Source organism: Schistocerca cancellata, chromosome 3 (genome assembly GCF_023864275.1).
Source record: "Schistocerca cancellata isolate TAMUIC-IGC-003103 chromosome 3, iqSchCanc2.1, whole genome shotgun sequence".
NCBI classification, from domain to species: Eukaryota; Metazoa; Arthropoda; class Insecta; order Orthoptera; family Acrididae; genus Schistocerca; species Schistocerca cancellata.
Window position 1 is genome coordinate 924,244,564 of NC_064628.1, and position 16,900 is coordinate 924,261,463.

General features: G+C 41.6%; 1 protein-coding gene across 1 annotated transcript in view; it reads right to left on the bottom strand.

The window, feature by feature from the left end:
* Positions 1-16,900, bottom strand: part of LOC126176003 (uncharacterized) — a 298,262-nt gene that overhangs the window by 38,502 nt on the left and 242,860 nt on the right. The window lies entirely within an intron of this gene.

Genomic DNA, 16,900 nt, shown 5'->3' on the forward strand with positions numbered 1-16,900 from the left:
ACCTCCTTACTAATTATAACATACGTAAGCTTCACTACTATTACAGTAGCCAATCTAGGTAGCCAGTTGTCTTGTAATCTCTCGGCCACTTTCAGTCATACATTGTTGGTACGGATACAGTTTGCGAGTACTGTCACAGATTAGTCTTGTGTATTATTTATCTTTCTACATGCTTCACCATTAGGCATTCTCCGCAAGATTCATTTGAATTTGCAATGGTGTTCCTAAGTAAAAGGTTTTTGCGTTGTGTTTCGTCTTTCGATAAGTATAGCGATTGTAGGAGTTCAGTCTAACCACAACAGTACCAAAGCTCGGTGAAAGAACTTGTTGGGGCGCAATCTGTTGTGAGACTGCGCCTTGTACATATGTAACCCAGCGTACCCCTTAGATGCGCCGGCAGCAAACTGAGCTATTATAAGGCGCACAGCAAAGCATTTCTCCCGTAGCATAGATACTTGTTTTGTGAGAGTCAGTAAATAGCAAAACCAGTAACAATTGAAGTATAGTAAATGCACGACCTGTGCGTCATCCGCCCTCGAACTAGATGAGATTAAATTGTCCTATATCACACGTATTGGGTATAGCAATAATTTTCTGAAAGTGGTGCCATAGAGTTCGTAAATGTTTAAACAAACACCATGATTCACCGCCAGGGGCTCCTGTTAAAAATTTGTTTACTATGCAATGTGTTTCTAACCACAGGCCACCACCAGGTATCCTAAAATATTCAGAACCGCATATAAAGTGATTTAAAATCAAGACACTACTCTCCTTCGTGTTACGTTAACTCTCTGTAGTGCCTACTGCACAGCAGATTACTGTTTACACGTCGAACTACAGATGATAAAGAGGTCTGATGTAATATGATGATGATGTTTGGTTCGTGGAGCGCTCAACTGCACGGTCATCTCCACCCGTACAAAGGCCTAATTTTTACACAGTCCATTTTTTTTCACAGTCCTATCTAGTCATTCTCACAAACGATGATGACGATGATCAAATGGTGAGGACAACACAAACACTCAGTCCCCGTGCAGAGATAATCCCCAACCCGGCCGGGAATGGATCCTGGGACCCCGTGATCCAGACGCAGCAACGCTAGCCCCTAGGCAACGCGTTGCGGACTGATGTAGCATGACACATATAATTTAGGAATATTTTTAATTTTGAAATCTTTAGTCTGAGGTAAGGCCTCTTCCTCTCTGCCCAAGAAACGAAAGCGATACTCATGTACTACCTGAAGAACATACTACTTGCACACAGCGTTTTTTGTAATAATAATTTATTACAATCTTCCTTGAGCTGGATTGTTTACAATTTTTTGTTCATTATTTAAACCAGTGACGAAATCTACATGTTCATGCCTTCGGAAGAGATCTGCCTTAAAGTACTCAGGCCAAACTTGGCAAAAGAGTAATAATAAGCTAGTTCTACTGCAAACAAAGTATTCAGTTGGTTAATGATAATTTGCGCTAGTTCATCAATTTCTATCTGAACCGTTTTTATACACAAGAAATGAAACTTTTAAAAACTTTTTCAAGCAGTTTAAACATTAAAAAAAATGGTGTAGTTAAATAATTAAACATAACGTAACAAATAATACGCTACTTGAAAGGCAAATTGTCAATTTTTTTTAACTTGGTGTCGGTGAGTTAGTTCGCAAAAACGACTACAGTAGTTTCTGAAAATGTGGGCAAACCGGGCAGATAAAGCATTTTGTGTGCTAGAATTTGCCCACTGCCATTCAGTAGTGAGTGTGCGAACAACAACATAGTGAAGTGGTACGAGAAATTCGAGGTCAGTGGTTGTTTGTGCGATGCGAAACGTTCGGGAGGTCCGGGCATTTCCGAACAGACAGAGACACGTGTGAGGGGCGTGATGTCTCGAAGTCTCACGAAGTCCACCTACCGAGCTAGCGCAGAGCTGATCATCAGCCGACAGTGTGGAAAATCCTTAATAAGCATTTAAGAGTGCAGCCGTACAAACTGCAGCTGCTGCATACAATGAGCCATGACGACAAGTTGCGCCGTCTGCTGTTCTGCATTGGTATGCAGAAACATCTTGAAAATCACGACTTCGCAAGCATATTCATCTTCAGTGACGAAGTCCCTTTTCACATTTAAGGGAAATGTCAATCGGCACACGCATAGCCGAACTGAGTGGCCGCGCGATTTGTGGCGCCATGTCACGGATTTCGCGGCCCCTGCTGCCGGAGGTTCGAGTGGGTGTGTGTGTCGTCCTTAGCGTAAGTTAGTTTAAGTAGTGTGTAAATCCAGGGACCGATGATCTTAGCAGTTTGGTCCCTTAGGAATTCTCACACACATTTGAACATTTTTTGGCACACGCATATGGTGTCCGTGAACCAAAATGCAACTGTTGAACACTTCCGGGATACCGAGAAAGTTGACGTGTTCTGCACTGTGTTGAACAAGACAATCTATGGATCCGTCTTCTTCGCTGAGAGAATTATCAATGGCATCGCCTATCTCAACGTGCTGCAGTTTCATTTCATGACATTACTTGAAACTGACAGCTGGGATTTAATCTTTCAACAAGACGGCGCCCCTAGCATTTCCACAATGAGACGTTGCTAAATCACTGGACAGATCTATTGCGCTTTCTTATATGGCGCCACTAGAATGTCCACTTGTAAGTAGGCTGTTTATGTTTTCTTATTGGCAAAGTTACGTAGCGCTCTGTATGAAAATCACTGGCTGTGCTGTGTGCAGTCCGTGGCTAGTTCCCTGTGCATTGTCTTTTACTGCTCAGACTTTGAGAAAAGAACCGGCAGGTTTACTATTATGATGAATGATCAGGACTATCTTTATGGACTGTGAGAAAATTTTAGCTTTTGACCAACATTGTATCAATAAGTGTGTGCATTTGATATCTTTGTTATTGTAATTATGAAAAAAATTTATCAAATCATTATTGGCCACTGCCCAAAACAATTTGTAAATTTTTTTTGTGGGGAGCATGGGGGCTATGTAAGTAGGCTGTTTATGTTTTCTTATTGGCAACGTTACGTAGCGCTCTGTATGAAAATCACTGGCTGTGCTGTGTGCAGTCTGTGGCTAGTTTGCATTGTTGTCTGCCATTGTAATGTTGGACAGTTGGCTGTTAACAGCGCATAGCGTTGTGCAGTTGGAGGTGAGCCGCCAGCAGTGGTGGATGTGGGGAGAGAGATGGCGGAGTTTTTAAATTTGTCATGAACTGCTATATATATTATGACTATTAAGGTAAATACATTGTTTGTTCTCTATTAAAATCTTTCATTTGCTAACTATGCCTATCAGTAGTTAGTGCTTTCTGTAGTTTGAATCTTTTATTTAGCTGGCAATAATGGTGCTCGCTGTATTGCAGTAGTTCGAGTAACGAAGATTTTTGTGAGGTAAGTGATTTGTGAAAGGTATAGTTTAATGTTAGTCGGGGCCTAAGCACAGTCGTGTACAATTGTTCTAAGGGGACGTTTCACACTGCGGCAGCCGGACTTCACGCCTTCAGATTTTTTTCCCGTGAGATTACATCGAGGACAATATTTACTTTCCAGGTCTAGCACAGAAGCTCGAAGACAAGCGACAGCGCATCGCAGCAGGTGATCGTGACACGCTGGATCGCCTGTGGGCAGAATTGGCCGTGTGACGAAGCGTCGACATGTAGAACATTTATAAAAGTAAAAGAGATGTTATGAAAGGCCGCGAGACAAAATGTCCGAATATAGCGCCAGAACTAACGAATTAACAAACATAAAGTTTATCAATGGCCAAAGAAAACTTCATAACGGATGTTCTTGATACATTTAGCATGCTAAACTGCTGAGAAGTGGAGCAGAAGTGTTGTCACTACATCGATATTTACTTGCTAGGGAAAATATACAGCGCATTTAAAAGAAGATACTGTAAGTCCAAAGTAGAAAATTCATGAAATTCATATTGGACCATCAGCTGTTTTATTGCAAACCTTAAGCTTCAACCGTTTTCGGTGTTAGGTCGTCCCCAACGAATATCTATCCGAAGGTGCCAACAAAGATAAATATAATGCAAAGAAATGTGTTAATCAGTTATAAAGAGGTGCAAAACGAACGTGAACACATACAATGTTACAAAAATTTCAGGTAAATACAGATCTCATGTCATTATCTGACAGTGGATACTTCTCATGTGCTATAATATATGTAATAAATTCCAGTACAGTAAGTTCTACACAGGACATTTACCGTGCACTCAGTTGTGATGTCAGTCAACAAGGCAGTATGTACACCAATGAGAAGGCTAGAGAAGTAAACACTGAAGAGTTGATCAAAGATATTCATTAAACAGTTTCCTCGTATGATACAAAGTATATAGATCATGAGTTAAATGACGATTTCAGGAGACTAGATTATCTTTGGTAATGACGTAAACAGAAAGTCAAAAACAAAGTTCCCACTTCAAATTTACAAAAAGAAGAAGCTACAAACCTCTGAAGTATCTGGATGCTAAACAGTACCACAATTATAGCATAATAATCCACGAAGTGTGTAAAAACAAATATTAATTACAACATAAACGTTATGTACATAGCATTCATAACGTAAAATCGGTTAAAAAATAAAGTTCTTAAACATAGGTACAAATTAGCAGCTATCATTGGTTTACACCCTTGGTACATTAATCGACCATTACCATCAGCTAACGATTGCAGTTGAAGGACCATATCATATGCGATTGTCATATCAAATTACTTGTTTTAAAAACCAGATCTAACAATAATATTAACGTCACGAAAATGTAACCACCCACAACGTAACCAAACGAGTGACCAAATTTGTCTTCATGGACTGTTAGTGGCAAATTTATGTAACAGTAACGACATTCACTCAATTTTTCTTTTAAAAACGTAATGTAACCTAAGACATTGAATAACTCCTCATTCAATGATCCGTCTTTGGGATATTTAAGACCCTAGTAAAAAATAACACCTAATAACTAGTGATAACTGTTAAACAACTAATGTATTTGTAGGTGTATTGACCTAAAAAACATTACAAGTAATGGAGACTTCAGGCAACAGTTGACTTACCCAACACATATCACATAATGTCCAAGAATTAGGGTTTGGTAATGAAAAATGTCAAAACAATGTCCATGAAGAATATACAAGTGCCAAAGTAACACACTGTCTGCGGCAAATATGTTGTCATATGAGTTGTGTAAGTATATGTAAGTCATGAAAATGAGTATATGTAAGTCATGAAAATAACGTCTGTAATATTTTGACAGCATAGTATCTGTTGGAGAGAAATTTGACATTATTCATGAAGACACAAAGAAAGTACATCATGAATAATAGGAGCATGTTTCACACAAAAAACAACCTACTGATTGGAATTTTAAGCCTAAATAGTGGAGAAGACAGTATTGTGAAATACATAACATAATTAACGTAAAACGAAATTAGAAAAGTTACATAAATTTTTTAAAAGTCTGATATAATAGGGAACACTGTAGACTTACACTTTTAATGAAACATTAACTTTCAGGATTATGTCCTATAACATAAATCTTAATACTTCTGAATACAAGTCAGCAAACTTCCAATATAACCCTACTTTTTCTGATACATATAACAGTAAAAGCAAGAAGTTACTTCTGTTGTTGTACAACAGAGACCTATATGATAAGACAATCACATGCGATGTGATCCTTCATAAAAAATCGCTACATTACAATAATGGTTGATTAATGTACCTAGAGTGTAAATGAATGGTAGCTGACAGTCTCTATCGATTTTCGAGAACTCTGTTCTTAACCAATTTTATGTTATGAACACCATTTACATTATGTTTATATTGTGATTAATCTTTGTTTTTACACATCTAATGGTTGATTAATGTACCTAGAGTGTAAATGAATGGTAGCTGACAGTCTCTATCGATTTTCGAGAACTCTGTTCTTAACCAATTTTATGTTATGAACACCATTTACATTATGTTTATATTGTGATTAATCTTTGTTTTTACACATCTCGTTAATTATTAGGCAATAATTATGCTACTGTTTATCATTTTCTATGTAATGGAAATTTTGTTTTTCACTTTCTGTTTACATGAGTAACTACCACACACGTTCGCCAAAGATAATCTAGTCTCCTACAATAAGCAGTTAACTCATGACCGATATACTTTGTATCATACGATGAAAATGTTTAGTGAATGTCTTTGATCAAATCTTCAGTGTTTGTACCATGACGGTACTTACTTCTCTAGCCTTCTAATTAGTGTATATGCTGCCCTGTTAACTTATGTCACAAATGAGTGCACCGTAAATGCCCTGTGTAGAGCTTACTGTACTGGAATTTGTTACATATATTATAGCACATGAGATGCATCCACTGTCAAGTAACGAGTTCGTTTTGTTCCTATTTATAATTTCTTAACATATTTCTGTGCACTACATCTAACTGTGTTTCTACCTTTGTGTAGATATCTGTTGATGATGGTCTAAGGCCGGAACTGGTTGTGGCTTAAGCTTTGCAATAAAACAGCTTATGGTCAAATACGGATTCATGCATTACTTGACGGCTGTTAAAAGTCATCTAACAAAGATGTTTAGAGAGAAAGTTCCGATAAAATATGTATGGGAACCAATATCTGTTGAGATATGGACCACTGAAGATCCGCAATTCACAGCCTGCATTTCATTTACAAATGGTTCAAATGGCTCTGAGCACTATGGGACTTAACTTCTGAGGTCATCAGTCCCCTAGAACTTAGAACTACTTAAACCTAACTAACCTAAGGACATCACACACATCCATGCCCGAGGCAGGATTCGAACCTGCGACCGTCGCGGTCGCGCTGTTCCAGACTGTAGCGTCTAGAACCGTTGGGCCACTCCGGCCGGCTTTCATTTACAGACGAGGCGGGATTCACAAGAGATGGCACAGTGAATTACCATAATATACAGGCGTAGCTAGATGAAAACCCTCGAATAATCACATAGACGAAGCATTAGGAACTCATCGCATTGTCGGTGGCACACAGACGTTAGCAGATGCTGGGTACAACAGACTTCTGGGTGGAGATATAGCAGCGCTATTATAGAATGTTACGAGTGCAGTAATATAACGACTGTGGTTTATTCACAACGAGACACCACTGCATTTCCTACGGAATGTGCGATAGTAGCTCATCGCACCCTTTCGTGGGCGATGAGTTATTTGGAGGATGTTTGGTAGCATGGCCTCTTCGTTCACCGGACCTGAATCAGTTGGATTTATGGTTATGTGGACATTTAAAGTCATCGGTGCAAGCCCGGTTAACCGACAATTTGCAGGAATTACAGGTTCGTGTGACTAATACACTCCTGGAAATTGAAATAAGAACACCGTGAATTCATTGTCCCAGGAAGGGGAAACTTTATTGACACATTCCTGGGGTCAGATACATCACATGATCACACTGACAGAACCACAGGCACATAGACACAGGCAACAGAGCATGCACAATGTCGGCACTAGTACAGTGTATATCCACCTTTCGCAGCAATGCAGGCTGCTATTCTCCCATGGAGACGATCGTAGAGATGCTGGATGTAGTCCTGTGGAACGGCTTGCCATGCCATTTCCACCTGGCGCCTCAGTTGGACCAGCGTTCGTGCTGGACGTGCAGACCACGTGAGACGACGCTTCATCCAGTCCCAAACATGCTCAATGGGGGACAGATCCGGAGATCTTGCTGGCCAGGGTAGTTGACTTACACCTTCTAGAGCACGTTGGGTGGCACGGGATACATGCGGACGTGTATTGTCCTGTTGGAACAGCAAGTTCCCTTGCCGGTCTAGGAATGGTAGAACGATGGGTTCGATGACGGTTTGGATGTACCGTGCACTATTCAGTGTCCCCTCGACGATCACCAGTGGTGTACGGCCAGTGTAGGAGATCGCTCCCCACACCATGATGCCGGGTGTTGGCCCTGTGTGCCTCGGTCGTATGCAGTCCTGATTGTGGCGCTCACCTGCACGGCGCCAAACACGCATACGACCATCATTGGCAGCAAGGCAGAAGCGACTCTCATCGCTGAAGACGACACGTCTCCATTCGTCCCTCCATTCACGCCTGTCACGACACCACTGGAGGCGGGCTGCACGATGTTGGGGCGTGAGCGGAAGACGGCCTAACGGTGTGCGGGACCGTAGCCCAGCTTCATGGAGACGGTTGCGAATGGTCCTCGCCGATACCCCAGGAGCAACAGTGTCCCTAATTTGCTGGGTAGTGGCGGTGCGGTCCCCTACGGCACTTCGTAGGATCCTACGGTCTTGGCGTGCATCCGTGCGTCGCTGCGGTCCGGTCCTAGGTCGACGGGCACGTGCACCTTCCGCCGACCACTGGCGACAACATCGATGTACTGTGGAGACCTCACGCCCCACGTGTTGAACAATTCGGCGGTACGTCCACCCGGCCTCCCGCATGCCCACTATACGCCCTCGCTCAAAGTCCGTCAACTGCACATACGGTTCACGTCCACGCTGTCGCGGCATGCTACCAGTGTTAAAGACTGCGATGGAGCTCCGTATGCCACGGCAAACTGGCTGACACTGACGGCGGCGGTGCACAAATGCTGCGCAGCTAGCGCCATTCGACGGCCAACACCGCGGTTCCTGGTGTGTCCGCTGTGCCGTGCGTGTGATCATTGCCTGTACAGCCCTCTCGTAGTGTCCGGAGCAAGTATGGTGGGTCTGACACACCGGTGTCAATGTGTTCTTTTTTCCATTTCCAGGAGTGTACATGTTACGCAATCCGAATGAAGCCGGTTTTATCTGAACGGGCTGTTTAAAGAAAACTGTGATTCACTGGGAAGGAAAGCTGAAGGATGTCTCATGATGCGTGGTAACCACACGCAGTGCTTGCAGTGTCTACATCAACGTAACAGAAAGGTTGGGAAGAGAGGGTGGATTAGCCCACGTCTGGACTGGCATTGGATTCTGGACATATCACTATGGGAACTTTTCTTCTAGTTTTGACCATGTGCATACCTTTATTTCTTTTTAACAACTATGTTTTTGCCCTTCAGTGGAGATGACTTATTGGCTGGTAAGAAACTTATTAAAACTGTTTTATCAATTTACGTGTTCATTTATGCACAGTGTAGGATATTCTTTTATACAGGTACTGTAAAACTTAAACTATATTTCGGTTTCAGATATCTGGCCTTTCTTGTGGAAGACAAATCGTGAAAAAAAATATATCTAGGTCATCAGGCAACAATTTGCAATGTGTCACGACAGCAAAAATAAAGGCTAAGGATGAAGAAGAGAACGAAACACAATGCTATATCTATAGTGATCGCATCTAGAGGAGGTTGACTTCCGATGTTAGCAGACGACGACAAAGTCTTCAACCCCCCCTCCCCCCTCCCCCCCACACACACACTCTTTCCTCTGCCAACGCCAAATTTCTCTCCCTGACGAGATACTACGACGCTTACGTCCTGTCCTTCTTGTTCCATCCTGATCCGTTTGTCAACAGCCTCAGTGAATAGCGCCATATAACATGCATTGTGATACGTTTTGTCACGTGGAAGACGGATAAAAGAACAGAGAGCGCACACAAGTGGCTGTGCACGTCATTCGCTGTTCCCTGGGGTGTCACGCTGTACCGCTGGCCGCCGTATTTTGTGTGGTCGCCAGCAAACTTCTTCGTCTTTAAAGAATCTATCTCATGTGTACAAACGTATGTTCACTTTACAAAAGAGTTAATGTGTTAAATATTTGCCTTAAGCACGTGTGAGAGCATACGTCTAGGAAAGATTTAAATTTATGCTTAAAGCTTGCTGAAAGTTTCCAGAATGAGATTTTCATTCTGCAGCGGAGTGTGCGCTGATATGAAACTTCCTGGCAGATTAAAACTGTGTGGCGGATCGAGACTCGAACTCGTGACCTTTCACTTTCGCGGGCAAGTGCTCTACCAACTGAGCTATGAGGACGGGTTGTGAGTAATGCTTGGGTAGCTCAGTTGCTAGAGCACTTGCCCGCAAAAGGCTAAGGTCCCGAGTTCAAGTCTCGGTCCGCTACACAGTTTTAATCTGCCAGAGAGTTTGTTAGAAGTTGCTAAGTGCTCTCATTATGAAAATCTGTATGAATATAAACTGAGTAATTTACGCTCCGTTTTGAGAAAATGCTTGTGTTTCGCGTGTCATTATTTATGATGTTATCCCTCCTGATCCACATGTCATGAAATGATGTAATTTTGTAGGTTCAATCAGTGGTATATGTGGGTACTGTGTGTCTCAGTTGTGTTGCCAATAGAGTTAGTAGTAAAGAAGTAATGAATGAAAACGTCATGTGTGATGCTGAAGTTTGACAGCATGATCAGCAGAAATGTATTAAGAGATAAACATGTCTCCTTTTATCATTTTGTGGGGTTTCGTAAAGGCTGGCATTTGTAACTCGCTAACTGATCTCGTTCTCACATACTGGATGAATGAATTTCAGGTATTTGCACGTCGTCAGTTACTCTGCCTCAAGATAAACACGCAGTGTCCAGCTGTAATAGTTGTCTTTCTGTGTTAAACTTTTAGCATGAGATTATATCTATTAATGAACAGATTATGACAACATTTTAAATTTTTAAATTCGGTCAATAACTACACGAAATATTCAGAACCGAATTTTTGTAACCCCTACGCTGCAATTGGGACCTGGTTCAGGGCTCCGTGATACCTTTTTATTGATATAGATTCTGCAGTAGTTCTGAAAGCCACAGAATTTCTGTACAATTTTGTGAGTTACACAGTTGCTAATTTTTTTTTGCAAAAACGTGCCTCCCGTGTGTTCAGGATATAAATTCACGAACATATCTGGGAAAAAGTTTGGTGTACATATTTTACGTATGTTCTCCAACTGTTCTTTATGTAGTGTATATCGATGGGTTTCCTTACTTGCTTAGTGAACCTTGTTTCATCCAAATTCTCTTTGCCATGTGCCCTAAGTCGTATGATATTCCCAGAGTATGGTGAAGATAGAGAATCTTGACAAAGGCATGCAGTATACTTTGTGACATATCTGAAACGTCAGACATTTAATATTGTAAGCTCCTTTTGTGACTGAAAATATAATTTCTGGAGGTGTGGTGGAAGGAATAGTCAATTACGTCTTTCTCTAAGAGTATTGGAAAGTAATTGATTCAGTACTTGATAATTGCAATAGGCATTACTTCAATAATTGTTTTTGCTGTTTTGTGTTACGTTATGACTGAAGTACATTTTAGAATTAGAAAATATTGGTTACAGACAGGAAGGCCTGAAATTTTCTGTGAGAAGATAGTTAACAATTTTAAATTAAACTTAAAACTGTAATGTGAGTCCTTTGTATGCTAAGTGAAGAATAAATTACTGTACAAAACAATCTTGGTAGCCTTCTAAATATCGACAGTCATTTCGCAGAACTTTCATCTACGTAATGAGCAGATGAGAAACTGATCTAGGAGAAAGACAATTTAGCTAGATAGTGGCTCAAGTATTAATTTCATAAACTCAGGATCAGCCCAACATTGTTGCATATTCGACTGTCTGGGTGGATTAGGTTGTATTGTACCCGATATCTGATTCAAAGTTCCCATATTTTACACGTGCAATACAGAAATTGTTTCGATTACTTTAAATAAAATCGCAAATTCAACTACACAGTGCATGCGATTTATATGAAAGCGAACTTATTGTGTAATATATCTCTCTGAACTCTCTGTTCCCCGAAACTGTTACACATATCTCCAACTGATTTCCAGATTTTTCTGTCTTGGGTATATCTTATGGAAGGGAGAGTTGCCTATACTGTACCACTTTTGAGATTTTATTAATTTGGCGTAAACAGTAAGTTACAGAATTGGTCACACAGTGCCATCTTCAACTTGAGGTTGTTGTACTTGGTATCTGATCTAAAGAATGGAAGTTCTGAGAAAAATAAACACAGTATATTAAATTTTCTAAACGTTTGCAAGTGTCAGAAATTAGGAATCCGGTTCCCTAATTCGTAGCAGTTGGTGCATAAATCGTACTGCCCTTACGAACTATGTCCCTTAGGTTAGAGATATGTACTAGACTACCTTTAAGGAAATATTGCAAATTTTAGTTCTTACATAACTTTTTCATTGTCTTCTCCACCCCTGCAATCTTTGCATGAATCCACATTTTACATTCAATGCATCCATCATATATTCCTTCGGCCTCTCTTACACAACTACTTTACGGATGATTTTCGGCGGTGTCTTCCACGCAGAGCCCCCAAAATACTTCCTTCTCACAGTTGGAGCCGTGGTTCTTGCTTTGGTTAGATTTTTTTTTCTCAGTTCACAGGCTCTTTGCCTAGGCCTTTAACTTTTGATGTATGTATTCAGATTGAAGCACTGAAAGAAAGTTTGTACCAAGGCCGTGGTTCGAACCCGTCTCCTACTCACTAGGCCGGTGCGCTAACAACTACGTCATTCTGGGACAGTGGGTTTGCACAACTGCAGGGACTACGCTAGCATACCTCCGTTCTCAATCCAAATAGCTGTTCACGCCTCAGCACACTTTGTATGTCCGCTAAACTCGAACAGTATTGCGCAGGCTCTTCAACTGTTTTGAAATAGCACCTCAGCCATCCAATACAGTTGGACAGTCTTTGCAAAGCTGTCCGAGTGTAGGGGACATACCAAGTGCGCTGAGGCGTGAACAGGTATCCGGATTGAGAACAGGGGTATGCTAGCGCAGTCCTTGCAGTTGTGCAAAGCCACTGTCCCAGGATGATTTAGTGGTTAGCGCACCGGCCTAGTGAGCAGGAGACCTGAGTTCGATTCCTGGCCTCTGTACAAATTTTCAATCATCACTTCTGGTTGCATATATACACCATAGATGCTTGAAACTTGAGAAGGCCTCTGGAACCATACAGTTTCACTTGAAATTTTGCTTGGAGAATTCATCATTTCCCTCGGATTCGGCGATATTTCTAGGATGGATAACTTCGGCCAACTTTTTGCCTGTCATAACTTCTTCAGCCATGACATTATGGGGCAATCCGTTTCGTTCTGCAATATCGAAGTTTTCTTAGGTCCAACACGTTTAAACCGAACTTCATCTTTACAAATCTAAAAAGGTGCTCGTCCAGTTCGTTTTCAACTGCGTTAAAACACTTTACCAAGGCCAAAAATTTTTATATCCCAGTTTTCATTTTTGTTTTTTATTTTCGATATATCTCTTAATAGTTGGATTAGGCACATTTAATGCCAACGGCCGTACCGCAGTGGTAACATCTGTTCCCATAAGATTACCGAAGTTAAGCGCTGTCAGGCTGGGACGGGTGACCACGCGGTCTGCCGGGCGCTGTTGGCAAGCGGTGTGCACTCAGCCCTGGTGAGGCAAACTGAGGAGCTGCTTGGTTGAGAGGTAGCGGCTCCGGTCTCGTAAACTGACATACGGCAGGGAGAGCGGTGTGCTGACCACATGCCCCTGCATATCCGCATACAGTGACGCCTGTGGGTTGAGAATGACACGGCGGCCGGTCGGTAACGTTGGGCCTTCAAGGCCTGTTCGGGCGGAGCTTAGTTTAGGCATATTTTGTGTTTATGGAATTCGTTTACTCCATTACCCCTATTTAAACATACAGCTAAATGCAATCCACGTATGTTGTACTTCCCACAGTGCCTTGCTGTTGCCGTACTGAAATACTAAAAAAAAATAGTAGGTTAGGATATAGAACGCATTAGAAACTTCACTACGTCGTATCTAAACATTATGTTGCATGTTTTAAAGATCATTATACGTGCTACTTCCTTAAACTGTACCGGTGCAATGTAAGAAACAAACAGCGGTACATTGTAGGCAACGTCGCCATATTCCCTTTGTGAATTTCCTAGAAACTAAACGCAACGAATATAGATTTATGACCGTCTGAAGGTTATTTCATCTATATCACCCAAAAATAAAACATTATGTTGATACTAACATTGTAACAGTAATTCTCTTCACTATGTACGAAAGAAGTTCAATGAAAACTACAGAAAAATTGACGTTCTCTTTAGACGATCTGTTCCTCAACAAACAGAACTCGTAGCCGACAGTATGGCTCTGAGAAGCACGCCGTTAAAGCTGAACACACTAAATTTTGCACAGTACAAGAGACACAACTATTACTGAAATGATGCAAATATAGTGCCGGTGCAATATAGGCAACTCTCCCCTGTACTAAAATGTGTACCAAACCACAAATTAAAGTTTCTAAACCTTGTTTCCTCATTCTGAATGAGGTCACCTGGGACTATAATATCTTCTAAGTATGTGTCAACTAACAGCTGCCGGCCGGAGTGGCCGAGCGGTTCTAGGCGCTACAGTCAGGAACCGCGCGACCGTTACGGTCGCAGGTTCGAATCCTGCCTGAGGCATGGATGTGTGTGATGTCCTTAGGTTGGTTAGGTTTAAGTAGTTCCAAGTTCTAGGGGACTGATGACCTCAGAAGTTAAGTCCCATAGTGTTCAGAGCCATTTGAACCATTTGAACTAACAGCTCGAAGGTGATGTGTATGAAATACTGGTGCAGTGTAATAGGCGGTAATTTATTTTCTCGCTGTAATTGCTGAATATTAACGGTTCGATGTTATTTTGCAGTTACTTGATACGTTTTTTTACCACCACCATGTTCATTTGTTTTGACAACATAAAACGTGGCGGAGCGTTGTATACTTCATTTCACTGTCATCTACGTCGTGCCTTCCTACGATTTTCTAACCCTTCGGGGCTGTGCGGTAAGTGCGTGCAGAATAACGTGGCTGTCAGACGCACAATCGGCAGGGCACGTGTGGAGAGAGAGCACCAGCGGGGAGGGTTATGGACAGACTCTGTACCGAAAATGCTGATCGCTGGAAGGGAAGTGGCGTTCACAGTTTTTGTAAATGTTACGTGGAGCCCTCCTACACTCGCATGGTGACTGCTGAAAAAGATGTGTCACCTCTACGTTGGTTAGTATCTAAAGAGAATTCCGCTGAAAATGTAACAAAATCAGCGATTTATTTTTGCCTGGTTTGTTAACCATTCGCAACTTCCACAGAAGAGTCATGAGTGACAAATTCTGAGTAAAACCTACATTTCTGTTGTTGCCACGTTAAAATTTGCGTATTTTCCCAAAATTCAGCGGAGTTTACACACTATCATCTCATTAAGATGTTGTGCAAACGCAAATGCGACGAAAGTATGAAATAGTGCTTTATTAAGTTTATTAAGCGAGGAGCTAAGGGAAAGCCAACTTACTAAAAAATGTGCTTACTAAAAAAGCACATCCTCGGTACAAAATAAACGTGTAATGTCTTCACTTATGTTGCTTCAAAACACGTAGCATTTCTTTCGTCGAAAAGTCTGCAGTTAGTGGAACAACGCCGTAGATAACGAAGTTTTGCATAAAAACCCTACTCGCCTCCTTGTGTGCTATCATTCGCCAAAATCTCATTTCGATATCTGAAATGGTTTACGAAACGTGAGGAATGTTGTGGATATTTCACTCTGGATTTGTCGCTGGCGCGGCGAGACCGCACGTGAGCATCCTCCAGCAGACCAATTTTGTCGAGACTGCTGGCATATAGAGACTTCCAGCCAAGTCTAAAGAAAAATAGAATGTGTTAGCTAAATTTCATACCCAGTAACATACAGGGTGATTCAAAAAGAATACCACAACTTTAGGAATTTAAAACTCTGCAACGACAAAAGGCAGAGCTAAGCACTATCTGTCGGCGAATTAAGGGAGCTATGAAGTTTCATTTAGTTGTACATTTGTTCGCTTGAGGCGCTGTTGACTAGGCGTCAGCATCAGTTGATGCTAAGATGGCGACCGCTCAAAAGAAAGCTTTTTGTGTTATTGAGTACGGCAGAAGTGAATCGACGACAGTTGTTCAGCGTGCATTTCGAACGAAGTATGGTGTTAAACCTCCTGATAGGTGGTGTATTAAACGTTGGTATAAACAGTTTACAGAGAATGGGTGTTTGTGCAAAGGGAAAAGTTCTGGACGGCCGAGAACGAGTGATGAAAATGTAGCACGCATCCAGCAAGCATTTGTTCGCAGCCCAGGAAAATCGACTCGCAGAGCTAGCAGAGAGCTGCAAATTCCACAATCAACTGTATGGAGAGTCCTACGAAAAAGGTTAGTTATGAAACCTGAACGTCAACTACCCGAGGCGATGGATCGGCCGCCAGGCAGCCCGTGACAGAGCACTTCATCACTGGCCTCCAAGAAGCCCTGATCTTACCCCCTGCGATTTTTTCTCATGGGGGTATGTTAAGGATATGGTGTTTTGGCCACCACTCCCAGCCACCATTGATGATTTGAAACGAGAAATAACAGCAGCTATCCAAACTGTTACGCCTGATATGCTACAGAGAGTGTGGAACGAGTTGGAGTATCGGGTTGATATTGCTCGAGTGTCTGGAGGGGGCCATATTGAACATCTCTGAACTTGTTTTTGAGTAAAAAAAAACCTTTTTAAATACTCTTTGTAATGATGTATAACGGAAGGTTATATTATGTTTCCTTCATTAAATACACATTTTTAAAGTTGTGGTATTCTTTTTGAATCACCCTGTACTATGCAATATGCACAAAATGCAAAATCATAGCAACCTCTGTTTTTCATCGCAAACTTTTTCAAATTTCGCGCAGTTTCTTACTTACAAGCAAATATCACAGTAACTGCGACCATTAACGAAATGATGGGCATATCTTCATGAAGCTGCTATATGAAGCCATAAGTAACCAGTAGTTACCGAGTAGTTTATGTAAAATCATTTGACAAAGATTACAGGACGTGCCCCTAGATTCTGTCATCGCCGACTGGCCGAATGGGGGGCAAACATTGTCGACCTCCCTTTCCGAATAAACCAAAGAACTCACTCGGCGCTGTGGCC